General features: G+C 40.0%; 1 protein-coding gene across 1 annotated transcript in view; it reads right to left on the reverse strand.

Annotated features, from left to right (window-relative positions):
• Positions 1–12,416, reverse strand: part of MTMR2 (myotubularin related protein 2) — a 57,519-nt gene extending 45,103 nt beyond the window's left edge. The window contains exon 1 of the mRNA XM_085309007.1: positions 12,236–12,416. The gene's annotated coding sequence lies outside the window, so the exon portion shown is untranslated. The remainder of the gene's footprint in view (positions 1–12,235) is intronic.
• Positions 12,417–13,929: the final 1,513 nt, after the last annotated feature.

Here is a 13,929-nt window from a genome sequence, read left to right on the forward strand (position 1 = left end):
TTCGATGGAAGGAAAAAGCCCAAATYCAACTTTAGAAGGTGGTGATTTGACCGCTTGAGGCTCTGAGAGGAACACAACACAGGTTAAGTAGAAACTAAGCACAGAGATGCACAGGGACTGCCAGAGTCAAACTGAAAGATGCAGACAAACACACCATTTATGCAGGTCTGATTTTTCCTCTCTATATCATTACTCCCATTGTAGGCAATTTATTACAATATTCTTTGTACTCTAAAAATAGTATTTTATTTCCCCATCCATCCACCCTCCACAAGAAGGAAATCTAGAATATCTCTAGGAAGAGCTTTCAATAAGAGTCAGACTTAGGGACAACCATGCTATACAACCTCTCCTGATAGGTTGTGTGAGCCAGGAAGAAAGTCATGACAACCGATTTTACTTACCACATGGAAAAAAAAGGGAGGGGGAGGGAGAAACCTTCATAACGTATTATGAGGGACCTTTCAGTATATATCTTTTAGTAATATGAAGTCAAGCATTTAACTGCTAAGAACGGTCATTTGCAAACAAGCGTCTCAGAGGTCTGCCTCTTCCTGTTCTTCTCCCTAAAGACCAAGAAATAACCTTATGCAAAGAGGGTCTGGATTGCAACTCCAAAAGAAACTACCCACTGTTAATTTTAGAAGATGCTCATTCAGATTTTGAAAACTGAGAAAGAGACCTTTGTCTTGCTTCAAAAAAAAATACTAAAAAAAAAAAAACAGTTTTTTTAAAAAAAAAAAAAAAAAAAAAAAAAAGCCCAGGTTTTGCTTGGGGAGGCAGATTGGGGAGGGCTCAGAAGTTCAGGTTCCTAAAGCTCCTATTCTAAATCTAAGGTTGGGAAGCTGTGTATGACTGAATACCTGGGACAAAGCATCTAGATCTCTGAGAAAAAAAATGATGTGACAGGAAGGACAAATATTTCTGGAAAATAAGCTTTTTAAAAACAAAAAAAAGTTTATGCATAGGGTTTTAGGACACTTATTTTCTCTACTGATCTCTAAAAATACAAACCTGGTTCACTCCTCTAGCTAATGCAACCAAAATGCAGTCACTTACGACAAAGTCAGCTCTCTAACACCTTCTTTATGARTTTTCTCTTCCCTTTGACTGTAAGTAGTGCTTCTTTGCTTGTARAGGTGTGCCAATTACCTAGATGCTAACTGGCATGAGCTGCTCACAYCATTTCTTCTGTTTCCACTTGTATGTTTTGTTTCAATAGCCACTGAACTGACATGGAAAACAGGTGATAAAATGCATCACCGTGCTATACAGTTGCAGCCCCAGAAGTCCTAAATGAGAAAAGCACTGCAGAGTGTAAATTTCCATTTCCTCTCTTCCTGTTTTTGTAAAAGTTTCTCATTATGTACATTCCTAAAAATTAATCAAGGTGAAAACTGCAAATTAGTGATGACTAGTGGCAAATACAATTTAATTTGGAAGCTATAGATGTCAAGAGAGCAGGATTCAGTTGGTTCAAATTTACAGCAGAGCCATGAATGGGTGCACCTCCAGTACTGGGGCACTTTTCTTAAAAGTGTAACTACGCAGAGGTATTGAGCATTCCCTGCTCACTCCCCAAAATCAAGTGGACAGCTCTTCCTCTTCAAAACTTTCAACACTCCTGTTTGTTTCAGAGAATGAAAAAAGTACTGAAAATCTTTGGGTCGTATCAGAGCAGAGGRAGACAAACCACTGTTTGTTCCCCATGAATATCACTTTTGTCCTAGCTAGTCTTGGCTGAACTGGCCTGGGAAAACCAGCTGTTGCCCACGTGAGGCTCTTCCACTTATAGCAGCTCTCTGTGGACCTGCGCGAGGCTAGGTGGTTCCTGCAGCTCTGATTTGTACATCTATTCCTAAGGGCATTCAGAAGTGCCTTGCAGGTCCTTCTTCAGGCAAGCACTTAAGTGAGCAGTCGGTRTCTGACCGAACTGGGACCCAGCAGCAGGGGTGGGAGTTCTGCACAGTGATCTTTTTCTGCCACAGGGTTGCAACAAACTCTGCTCTGTAAATTAAGCTTTAGCATTTTAACAACCAGTCTRTCCCAGGACAAGAATCCCACTGTGCTAGGCGCTGTACGTACCCAAAATAATAAGCAACCCCTCTCCTGAAGAGCTTACACAGATGGACAAAGTAGTATTATCTCTAGCAAGCAGTGATTCAGTCTTGGTTCTTCTCAGCAAAATAGGAAAACAAAACAGGCTTATCCTACTTAGACTACACCTAAAAAGAAAATTATACATAAAATGCATCCTTATATTCACAAAAAAAAACACAGTACTGTCTCCTTATGCACATGCAGACCATACAATTGCTACATTTAAGAACTACATGGAACTCAGGTTTTTGCTAAACAGTTGAAGATCCCACTTCAACATCTGCTTGACCTGTAACAATCTCAGAGGGGGAGAAAAGCCATAAACAAATATGCTTTTGAAGGAAAGAAAAGAATCAATCGCCAGGCTTCCTCTGGCATTCAGAAGAAGCAGACAGTTATATAATATAATAATGTATCCTCTCCATTCAAAAGGGTTGGCAACGTCAGAGCTTAACAACATCTTAAAAAGAAACCATTTCAGCAAACAAATCATTGTGCATACGTGTGACAGACCTAGAATAGCCCCCCATGCCACTTGCCTGAATGAAAAAGATTCACTTCTGTTGCCAAGCAAATCCGGGTCTCAATCTGACTGCAATGTTCCAAGGAAAGAAAATGTCATTTTTTAAAAGTTGATCCTTTTAAGTAGCACCCTGGGATGAATATATAGTACATGTTTTCCCATGGGCCATAAAGAAAATGTCCTTATATTTTGACCGTGAACAAGCTTTTCTAGGAATGCAAATTTTGCTCTCAATAGTTACACAATGGACTACAGTGTCACAAGCACTGTTCATGCTCTATTAGTCATTCTTTTATTATTTTTACACAGAAATTCACAAAAGGCCTACAGTGTGCGTAGAGCACTTGCTAAAGAACAGGTCGATTGTTTGAAATATTTGCAAGATTCCAAGAATAGAAAGGCAACACCCAAAGACAAACCAATATGCAGCGCACAATTAATAACAGCAAGCAGCCCACAGGATCATGCTTCTGTGAGTCAAACAACCCAGAAGGTGAAAAACAGGAAGAAGCCAGCTACCATAGGCCTAAACTAAGTTATGTGGATCACCCTGTGGAAGATACCAACAAAATGATCTGTAGTCTTGCAAGAAATAAAATGAGAATTAGTTTTCTAACAAGCTCCAGCATGGTATGGGATGGTAGTCAGTAACAAGACAAAAACCAGAACTGCAAAGAAAAAAAAAATTAGATTCCTGCTGGAAATAGACATTTTACCTCTGTTACAGCAAATAAATTTCAGCCCACATCAGCAGAGTCCAAAATTAGTTACTACCTCCTGAAAGCAAGCTGATAATCCAGTACGTTGGTCTGAATCTAATTCCTAATGGAAATATGTTTGCCTTGCAAAAACCGCCACTAGCGCAAGCAACTTCACTTGCAGCATTAACAGTTACAGCAATGACTGTGGGCAACACAAATGACTGTGGGTAAGGCCGTGTCCTCCAGGTGAGACTGCGCTGAAAAACAGTCCAGTTATAATTCTGCTCTCCTGCTTGTAACAGATTTGACAAATTTTATGGAAATGGCTGCACACCTCCRGATTTATGCCTAAAAGCTTTTGGGTTCCCACCCATCAGGACAGATCCTTAGCATTGAAAATAAATTAAGACTGGAAGGTGAGAAGGAAGTCAAGATGTAACCTTGCTTATTATCACTGCTTACTCAAAACAACAACATTGCCTATTAAAATAGTACTCTCAAACTGCTCACCTCTGTGCCTTCCCACGCCATGGGTTATTGCTATACTTTTTGGATCATCTGGAGTTGTTCAGAGGAAGCTAGTGTCTTTGTTTTCAAGTAGGAGATGCTGCAGGTGGTAACACTTAACTTAAAGTGAAGAGGATCCCTCTCAAAAAACAGTATTTCTGGGTTGAGAAAACATGGTCAAGGAAAAGAAACTAATAATTTAGGCTACATATGTTTGAAGAAATGCTGCACAGTGATAGAAGGCAAGCTATCAGGGAGATCACTAACACATTTATGGCATCRCTAGGGAAGTCTCCAGGGGCCGTGACAGATCAGCAGGTATCCCAGCTGGCACTTCTCTCTCCCAAACTGCCCAACGCACAGCTCGGCCAGACCACAGCCAAGATGCTCTCCAGGAAGCATGGCTGCTTCTGGCAAAAAAAAAAAACAACTTGAGAGCCCAGATCAAGAGCTTCCTGGTGCCACAAGACCAYCTGTGACTCTCAGTGTTACCTGTGGAAGCAGCAGCTTCCAGTGTCCGTGTCGTTCTGGGGCAGAGAAGTAAGAGACCTGGGTGGTGTCACTGTCTCCTACTTCTGAGCAACCTCAGATTACCACAGGATTGCAGTTGCCCTTTATAAGAGAAATAGGCCTGGCAATATCTGTCTTTTTCTAYAGGTATATTGAGACATACAGGGAAAAAAGTCATTACTGAAATCCAATTACAGTCCAAAAATTGCTCTTATTATTTATCAATATTTATATTTACCATATAAATGTCAATCCACCTCCCATAAAATATGTTAATCCAGAGCAAAAACTGCAAGTTAAAAATTATCTAGATTTTGACRCAAATTCAGATAGTCCCATGCTAAATTGCAACAATAACTCCAAAGTCAATGTGAGAAGGAGAAGCAGAAAAACAGAAACTAATATCTGATCTCAAATCTTGTGTTTGTTTTAAAACCTTTTTGTTGTTATAGTAGCTTCTTTTTATTATTTTTATTCTTGCAGAAATTCATAATTTCTAGTTACATGCTAAGACCCAGTTATGTATAGTTTAACCAAATATAAATATGCTTCCCACAATTCACGTGCTGCCTCAATTTTTTTGATTGTTATTTCATCTTCCTATTTAAAAAACCTTGATAAGAAAATAACATAGAATCATAGAATCAGTAAGGTTGGAAGGGACCTCTGGAGATCATCTAGTCCAACCTCCCTGCTCAGCAGTGTCACCTGGAGCATGTTAGACAGGGTTGCATCCAGGCGGGCCTTGAAGATCTCCAGAGAAGGAGACTCCACAACCTCTCTGGACAACCTGGTCCAGTGCTCCGTCCCTCTCACAGGGAAGAAATTCCCCCTCACGGTCAGGCGGAACTTCCTGTGCTTCAATTTCTGCCCATTGCCTCTTGTCCTGTCACACGGGACATCTGAAAAGAGTTTGTCCCCATCCCCTTGACACCCTCCCTTCAGGTACTTGTACACATTGAGAAGATCCCCCCTCAGTCTTCTCTTCCCCAGGCTGAAGAGGCCCAGCTCTTGCAGCCGTTCCTCGTAGGGCAGGTGCTCCAGCCCTCTCATCATCTTCGTAGCCCTGCGCTGAACTCTCTCCAGTAGCTCCATGTGTGTCTTGTCCTGGGAAGCCCAGAACTGGACACAGGACTCGAAGTGAGGCCTCCCCAGGGCTGAGGAGAGGGGCAGGACTACCTCCCTCCACCTGCTGGCAACAGTCTTCCTAATGCATCCCAGGAGACCATTGGCCTTCTTGGYCATAAGGGTACATTGCTGGCTCATGGTCAACTTGTCACCCACCAGCACTCCCAGGTCCTTCTCTGCAGAGCTGCTCTCCAGAAGGTCATCCCCCATCTTGTACTGGTGCCTAGGGTTATTCCTCCCTAGGTGCAGGACTCTGCACTTGCCCTTGTTGAACCTCATGAGGTTCTTCTTTGCCCAGCTCTCCATGTACTGTCAAACACTCTCTTTTCCATTCAAACACATACCACACAACACCCTGGCTGGCCCCAATAAAACAAACACGAACAGCAACCAAAAGCAGAGATTTACTCATCAACGACAATAGTTGTTCCATATTGGGATTAATTAAAAGAAGAAAAATAGTATATAWATACAATCTGTTTGGAGAGTCATGTATCATCTACCAAAACTGATGTGGCATAACACCTCAGTATTATCTCACAGACATTGCGCAGGCTCTGCCAGACTCCGCTCAAAAAAGGATTTGAAACAACTAAGTCCTGTCRCCAGCACAGCCCCTGCACAAAGTTGGTCCCTATTGGAGTATTAAGGCTAAAATAGTTTTCAAGTGTTCAATAATTTGGGGATTTTGTTTCCAAAAATTCAAACTAAGATGACATGAGGATGTTTTCAGAATCATTGAGCACCTGTATCTCATAACAACCTCATAACAACCTCCAAAGGAGAGCCCAGCATCTCTGAAGACTGCAGTCCATCAGTCACAGTTCCCAGGTTCAGCACTCACAACTGGGACCAGATTTCCAAAGAACTGTCTCATTTATGGTCTAAATACAAGGCCTACCTTTCAAAGTACTCAGCAGCTGTTGATTTCCATTAGGACCTCGATTTACCAAAGGGCTCTGCCCTCCTCCACTCCTGCCACTGGCCAGTCATGGGGTACATGTTGAAAACAAAGGTCTTTCACATTCTAACCCCATACTTCAAAAGAAGACATACGAAGTTAGGAAGGAGACATACAAAGTTAACAAGCTCATCTGAAGACTTTCKGTACATCAGTTCCCAAGCATTGGTAATGAAGGCTAATCTTCTACAATTACCYGCTAGCCACAGCCACTTCTTTCTGATGCTTTTGCTTGCCTCAAACAGAAATTAATTGCATGTGAAAAATTAAATGACTTAACAAGCAGCAGGATCAGTGAAGCCTGGATGGGYTCCAGTCCAGATGGTAAAAGCTGTCGGTGTCTACGCTCCCACCTAGCTTATAGAAATCCATTCAGCAGAGTCTAGAAGATCACTCAGCACCCTCAAAGCAGGCACYTACCTTTCCTCGGCTGGATTGCTTGCAGAGTGTACTGACCCCATTGATGACAGTGAAGTTTTAGACACCTCTTTCACATGCAGACACGAAAGTCTGAACTACATCCTGCCCGTTTCCAKAAGATGAGTGTCTTGTGGCAGAGAAATTTGTATTTGCTTTTTATTTTCAACTGAACACAGACTTTTCAGACATCAGAGGAAGCACGGAAGGGGAAGGAAAGGCCAAAATGAGAGATAAAGAATACTGTGAATAGCCCCAATTTGAAAGAAGCCTTGGCCTAAAGAACCCACATACATTCCTGACATCTTTCTTGTACAGGTAAACCTTCACGTTGAAAAAGGGACAAGCTTTTTCCTGAATGGGAACACCGACATTGTCTCCCTCCCCACATTCATCTTCATTTTAAATGCAAAACTTGTTGTAACTTATCACTTTTGCTCCCCGGTCAAATATGGTTGAAGTTGTCTGAAGGTTATGAAAACTATGAGGGAACAAACTCAGATACAGACATACATACAGAAACAGTGCTTAGGAAATCAGATGACAATTCTCTGTGCTCTCTTTAGTTGCCCACAGGTTTACTTAATGTATTAAAAAAAAGAGAAATAAAACGAGCTAAGAAGTAACTCCTTTGTTTTTTGGAATAGAGAGCAACCCAAACTCAATGTACTTCTTGCCCTTGATGCAAAGATGAGGAGGGAGTTCTGCATAAGTGTTCACATCTGAATTACTCACTGCAGGCTCTCCTTACAGTCACTGAGGAGAAACAGAGATGACTCTCTCCTCCCCACTGTCTCCAAAAAGAAACCCAGAGAGACTGACAGAGATCTGTCTCAGAGAAATCTCTAGTGAGATGAGAGGAATCTCATCCTGGATGCTTCTACTTTTCTTTAGGCAAGGTGTAAGCAGATGAAGTCTATAAYAGGAATACCTGGTCATGATCCATGTGGTAAAGAGCAGGAGCTGTACCCCAGCAACTGATCGCAAGCGAAGGGCCAAGACTGCTCCACTGGCACAGGTTCTGAACAGGGACATCCAGCAACAGTCCCATCCCATTCTTCTTCTCACATCCAAGAATTCAATGACCATTCTCGTACAACCTTCTTAATCTTTGAGCAAAAAARCTTAGGAAACACTCTCTCATGAACTGTGGGGGCCCATTTTCAGTGCAGAAGGAGAGACATAGACTGAATTTTCAAGGGCAGCCTACTCCAGAAAGCAACTTGAGTGAAACAGATGCACAAGACTTTTCATTTCTTTACCAGAAGTATTCTGCTTACCAACATGAAARTGCCTATTGGCTTTGATTTTTTTTAAAACCATCCACTGGTTAAATCAACCTCCACTCTGATTACTGATTTAGACTATCATCCCTCAGCAGGTCATCTTTGGTACTATGAGTTTCAGTCATCTCCCACTACCTGCCCTCACAGATAGCTAGACAGGTCCTATAATTTTCCATAAGTAATTGATTCATTCACAGGATCCAGCTCATTCACAGCAGTTAGCTGAAAAAGCTAAAGACATTAGTCCTACTATCTGTCTCTGCAATCTCTCCCTTTCAGGGAATCTTATCGCAAGGATATTAACTGAAATCAATGGTGAAATTTCATAATATAGCAATAAAAAATAGTAAGAATGCTTTATTCTCACTAAAGACAGGAGGAATTAATGAGGCTGTGGTTCAGAAATACAGTAATTCAGATATTAGGACTTTGTGCCAGAAAAAAACCCAAACACTTTGGTCAGAAAACAACAAATCCTGATCAGATATATACTCACTTCACCAGTTAGGGTTCAAAAACATATTGATAAATTAACTTTTGTTAACTTTTCTTGTTTTGTAGCCTTGTAACACAATACTGCCCTTGCTAGTAACAGGTTATAAGCTTTGTACTGAATTTGCAAGGCCTCAGGAGCGAGGTTTGTCAGGCCTGCTCTGCCTGAATTTTTCTTGGTCTCCTTGTAATTTTGGTTTACTTGGTTTGGCTGTGACAGCAACCTCACCAACTGACCAGGTGTCTAGGGCTGATTTATTTACTGTTGTACAGTATAACCACAGCATTATTTAGATAGCAGTAACAAGCAGTTATTCTATGTAGAATGAGATATTTACGACTCTACTGTAATGATGCAGTGTGGAGAGATGTAGGTCTGCAATGATAGCAGAGACCTTGAGAAGTGGAGAGAGAGGCTGCAGCATAGTGGAGCACAGGCATGGAAAGATAAGAGATGGGGCACAGGCTCACACTGGGGTKCCCACAGCTATAAATAACTCACCAGTGGTTAATTAAAGAAATGCAGACCTGGAGCTAAACAAAACTGGTGTTAGGGTTAACAAAGGGAACAAATATCCATTAAAGGAATAATGTATAGTAAAATCAAATGTAACATGAAATTGCAGTCCAGTGAAGAAACAAAAAGGTGTAAAAGCATGCTGGTAAACATTCAGAAATGACTCAAATCGATCCTAAAGTGTAGAAGAAGAAACCATCACAATGAACATCATATTCCTCCTGGCAAAGGACTCCATATGCTGACAACTTGCTGTTACACTCACCACTACCACCATAAGAATGAAACCACTAACCTAGTACCCAGAGGAGCAGCAGAAGGGTGTGCAAAACCCCAGGAAAAGGGATGGAAACTAAGCAGTGTATGTATAATAATTCTAACTGCATTATTATTCTTTCTTTTTCTGTAACAATTAGATTTGGGCTAATAATGATTTGACTTTTAATATTTCAATTATACTAACAATAAATTCTTGGCTCTATATATGTATKTACATACACATATGTATGTATGTATTTAAGTACATATCTGTATGTATGCATGYATGTATGTATAAAAAAGCATGCTTCCTTTTTGCCCATAAATAAGATTTTGAGCACTTTGTACTGGCAAATAGTCTCTTTACAACACAGTAAATTACTCTAGATAAAAATCTTGTTTTATTCTAGACACGTTGCCCATCTTAATGGAAAAAACAGAAAACTACCATAAACTCCATATTTCTTTTCTTTAGCTAATTCACCAGAAACACAATCATACACCCACATCTGATTTAGACTAGATTTGAACTTTTGGGTGATCTAACATCAATGTTTCTAGAGCCAGAGCTGGACATCTACAGAAAGACTAAATCTGTAAGGGGTGGTGGTGGGGAATGGACATTTGTGTTTAGCTAAAAAAAAATGACATAAACATCACTTTGGTAAGGTTATGAACTAGAAAACTGCTGACACTTTCTCATCAAATACACTGGAGTTCAGAAAGCAATGGAAAAGACCTTGTGAAGCAGAAAAGACATAAGAGAAAGAAGGAAAAGAGCTACCTTCAAATCACTGGAAAATTACTGAGTGAGGAAACTGTCTGGCAACCGAAACTACAGATGGTAAAAAAAAAAAAGGTAAAACAAATACTTGAAAAGTTCCACTGATTTTTCTTGTTGTCTGTCACTGAATTTTTCTTCAATTAGCTCCTAAATGGTTTTTGTGGCTATAAAACAATCAGACATCTTTTAGTTAAAAATAAAGACTGGAATAATTACTGTGACAGAGCCTCCACTCTTCTCTTACTTCCTTGAGTTACCCCACATCGCTCTACAAACCAGGTATTTCATTACCTTCCCCTCCTGTCTGTGCTCTCTTTCCCCAAGGGTGCTGTCACAGCCTTCTTTGGGACAAGTGACAAGACCACTTTGCTCATTTCTCCTTTTACAACTACACCTTGTAAGAGAGTGACCTCTAGAAGGTTTCTACCACATTTTTAATTACTTGCTACTTATCTCCTCAGCTAAGCTTTCTGATAACATAAGTTATTTTGGGTATGGATCAGGTCTCTTTTTACACCACCTGATACCCTCAGTACTGAAGAAAAGAGTAGCAGTAAAGCAGAGGATCTGGAAAAAGACTCATGAAAGAGAAGCTGTGGCCTATTTATTCTGCTGAGCCATCCAAGCAGTTGTGTTATGACCTTTCTAAACGTTAATTGTGTAATTGTGTTTCTGCTGTAAACAGAACTAATAGCCTGTAGTTAAGGAATTACTCATAAAACTTCAAATTGTCCAGCAAATAAATTATTAGTCAACATATTTTTACCATCTCTCTTCAGAAAAGGCAGTGCTTGATAAGACCCAAGAGACTTATCCTGCAGTCCTAGCTTCACTCCTCACGAGCCATCAGATCTTGCCTTGTCTCTGCACAGCAGTTTTTCATCTCATCCTTAGACTTTCTCGTTCTTCTCCTAGTCTCTCAATAAGAGGTCTCAGCATGTCCCAAAGCTTAATAAAATTACCCACCAGGCATTAGTCAAAGTAGAGTAGTCCTAGTTTAAGCATATTTAAATAGCCAGTCTCTAGCTCTGTAATACTGAAATCATCTACCTTTGTATTTGTACAGCAGCTAGAACCATTGGCACCTCAAGGCCTCTAAACAGTAATATAACATTGATTATAATACAAGAAGCAGGTGAGTGTCAACCGTATTTTATATTCTAAAATGGAAACTATACCTTTTTTTTAATACACACTTCTACTGCATGGACAAAGCTTGAACAAAGAGATCTGCCTGTGCCTCAAAGAGGAAATTTTCCAAGACTGAAGGTCTCACACTCCAAGACAAGTGAAAATGTTTTCTCCTGAATGCAGGAGCTGACATGTGAATATCAAAGATTGCCCCTAAAAATAATTTCTTAGTTCTTCAAAGGTAAGAGTTTCTTTTCATGGGTGTGTAGCATAAATTAAAACTGTAAAGACTGTTTGAGTGAACGTTATCTTCATGATTTTCTCCTCCAAATCCTCAGACTCTAATAACAGACTCTCTTCACATTGCAAATTTACATGTGAAAAAAACTACCTCAGACTGGACTTCAGTTGCAAGTAAGTGTTATAAATTATCATACCCACAATAAAATTGACAATAATAAGCCTATCTGGAGCTGCTAATTGGTTCTAGACATAGTGTTAATTTTCTCARATGCAAAAAAACAGTTCATTATCAACACTCAGCCAGCAATGTACTTGTTTTTAATGGTAACAATTCATGAGAAATCCTGCTTCACACATACAAGAAATCAAATGCAAAAAGGGCTCCCAAAGCCCAGGAAGAAAATGACAGCTAATCGCATTTCACTGAACACCAGAACTGGCAAAAAACTTCCCTTTCAAACTATAACTTCAATGACTCATCACAAAACAACTCAATCACCAAACCTCACACATTTGGTAGCAATGTGGTGCTAGGAAGCCCTCCTCAGACAATAGCTGACAGACCCAACTCCTTCCAGCATTACTCTCACCCATGGGGAAAGAATTCCTTCAACATGACCTTAAATCAGAGCAGGTATTGACAGCACCTTATTTGAGACAAACAGGGAAGCTCATACCTCACAGAGCTGTTGCTTCAACAGACCTTGCTGCACTGATTTACACAGACTTTATGTTTTCAGAGTTATCCCTGCAAACATAAGGACAAGGAACATGATTATTTTCATATGCTTTAGTAAAAGCATGATGCATAGGATCCCTTGTGTCTGCAGACCTCTACAGATGACAACCACCAGCAGAGAGGTGGTAACAAGCAAAAAGAAAGTGGTAACATCATACGTTACTACAATCCTGCTGGCAGGAAACATCTGCCACTGCCTTATCTCTTACTTTCATCTTATACTAAGGGTAAAGTATCATTGACATCTCCTACAGCAATTTCTTTACAGTATAATCACCTCCACAGTGTTGTATAGGCAATACAAATTTTCCTTCAGCTGCTCTAGCAGAAATACCCTTGACTATATATTGGACTATGAGTCGTACCAGACAGCGATAAATTTTCCAGGTAATATTTTGGAGGAACACAAAGAAACTAAGGCAACACAGATTTCACAAGCAAATGTCTGATTGCTTTTAATGGAAAGTAAATCTCTTGACAAAATCTATTTCCTATAGTCATGTAATCTGTTAAAATCTTAGATAGCTATGTCTGTTTTTTCCTTCAGAAAAGGAAAAATTATTACAGAATTGTGCTGGCTGTTGTTTTGAATTCCAAAGATTAGAGGGTCTGTATGCAAATTAAAAGAAACAACTCTACCTGTAAATTCATTTTAAGAGTGGTCTTTGAGAAGTATTACAAAGAGGTTGGAAAACCTAGCACAGCTGAAAGAGGTTCATCACTTACTCAGGATCCGCAGGCCTCTTTAAAGATAAAAAATCTGTCCATAACACTAAATAAAGCTTCTTGTTCTGGGTATAAGCACGCTGTATCTCATCAAGAGTAACATTAGAATCAGTGGTTTTCATTACTCCTCTTTCCGTCTCATGGGTCATTCCTGGCCTGACTCTGCAACTACACAAGTGCTCTTTGCAAACTGCTAAATACCACAACAGTTCTTTGTGAGTTGTTGGCTCATGGTCATGTGTCTTCTACAAGACCAGAATCCAAGGGGAAGGTCCATCCTAAATATTGACCTTTGGAAGCCACAGAGAGCTGCAGTCTTGCGTCCCCAAAACCAGCTGTAAGTGAGATGGCTCAGCTCTGAGAAGCAGTATAGCTATTCTACAAGGGCAGTCATGCTAATGAGCCATGACCTGCTCATTCGGAGCTAAGTATTTCCACGGAGAGCTGGGGATTTTTTTTAACATGTACAAACATGTTAAAAGCTTTAACATGCTTCAAGCTTTAATGAAAATAAAATCCCAAAAAAAGACTGAAAATGGACAATAGATCTACAGTCAACTTCATTGGGAAGTTATTTGAGTAAAAGTATCACTAGTTTTGTAGGGGGAGCTGGTAATAACAAACATTCTGAGAGTCGTTAGGCATCTCTCATTACAAGATCTTGTTTTAAGTTTCTTATGCTTTTGCCTTAATCTTAACCATTTCAACTAAAAAGTTTCATAGTGTACAGCAACTCAAGATGAATTTTTATCAATGATTGCAGGTGAAAAACCTTTATCTGTTTCCAAGACTGGTTAGAAAAAAAATATATTTTGTTCAGAATACATTAAAAATGGTTAGCTTTCTTCAAGGAGTTCTGGATGTTAGAACATGGACTCAAAATTGTAAAAGTCTTTGGATCTGCTT

The sequence above is a fragment of the Rhea americana genome, unplaced genomic scaffold (assembly GCF_003343005.1).
Source record: "Rhea americana isolate MKP2758 unplaced genomic scaffold, rheAme1 scaffold_29, whole genome shotgun sequence".
NCBI classification, from domain to species: domain Eukaryota; kingdom Metazoa; phylum Chordata; class Aves; order Rheiformes; family Rheidae; genus Rhea; species Rhea americana.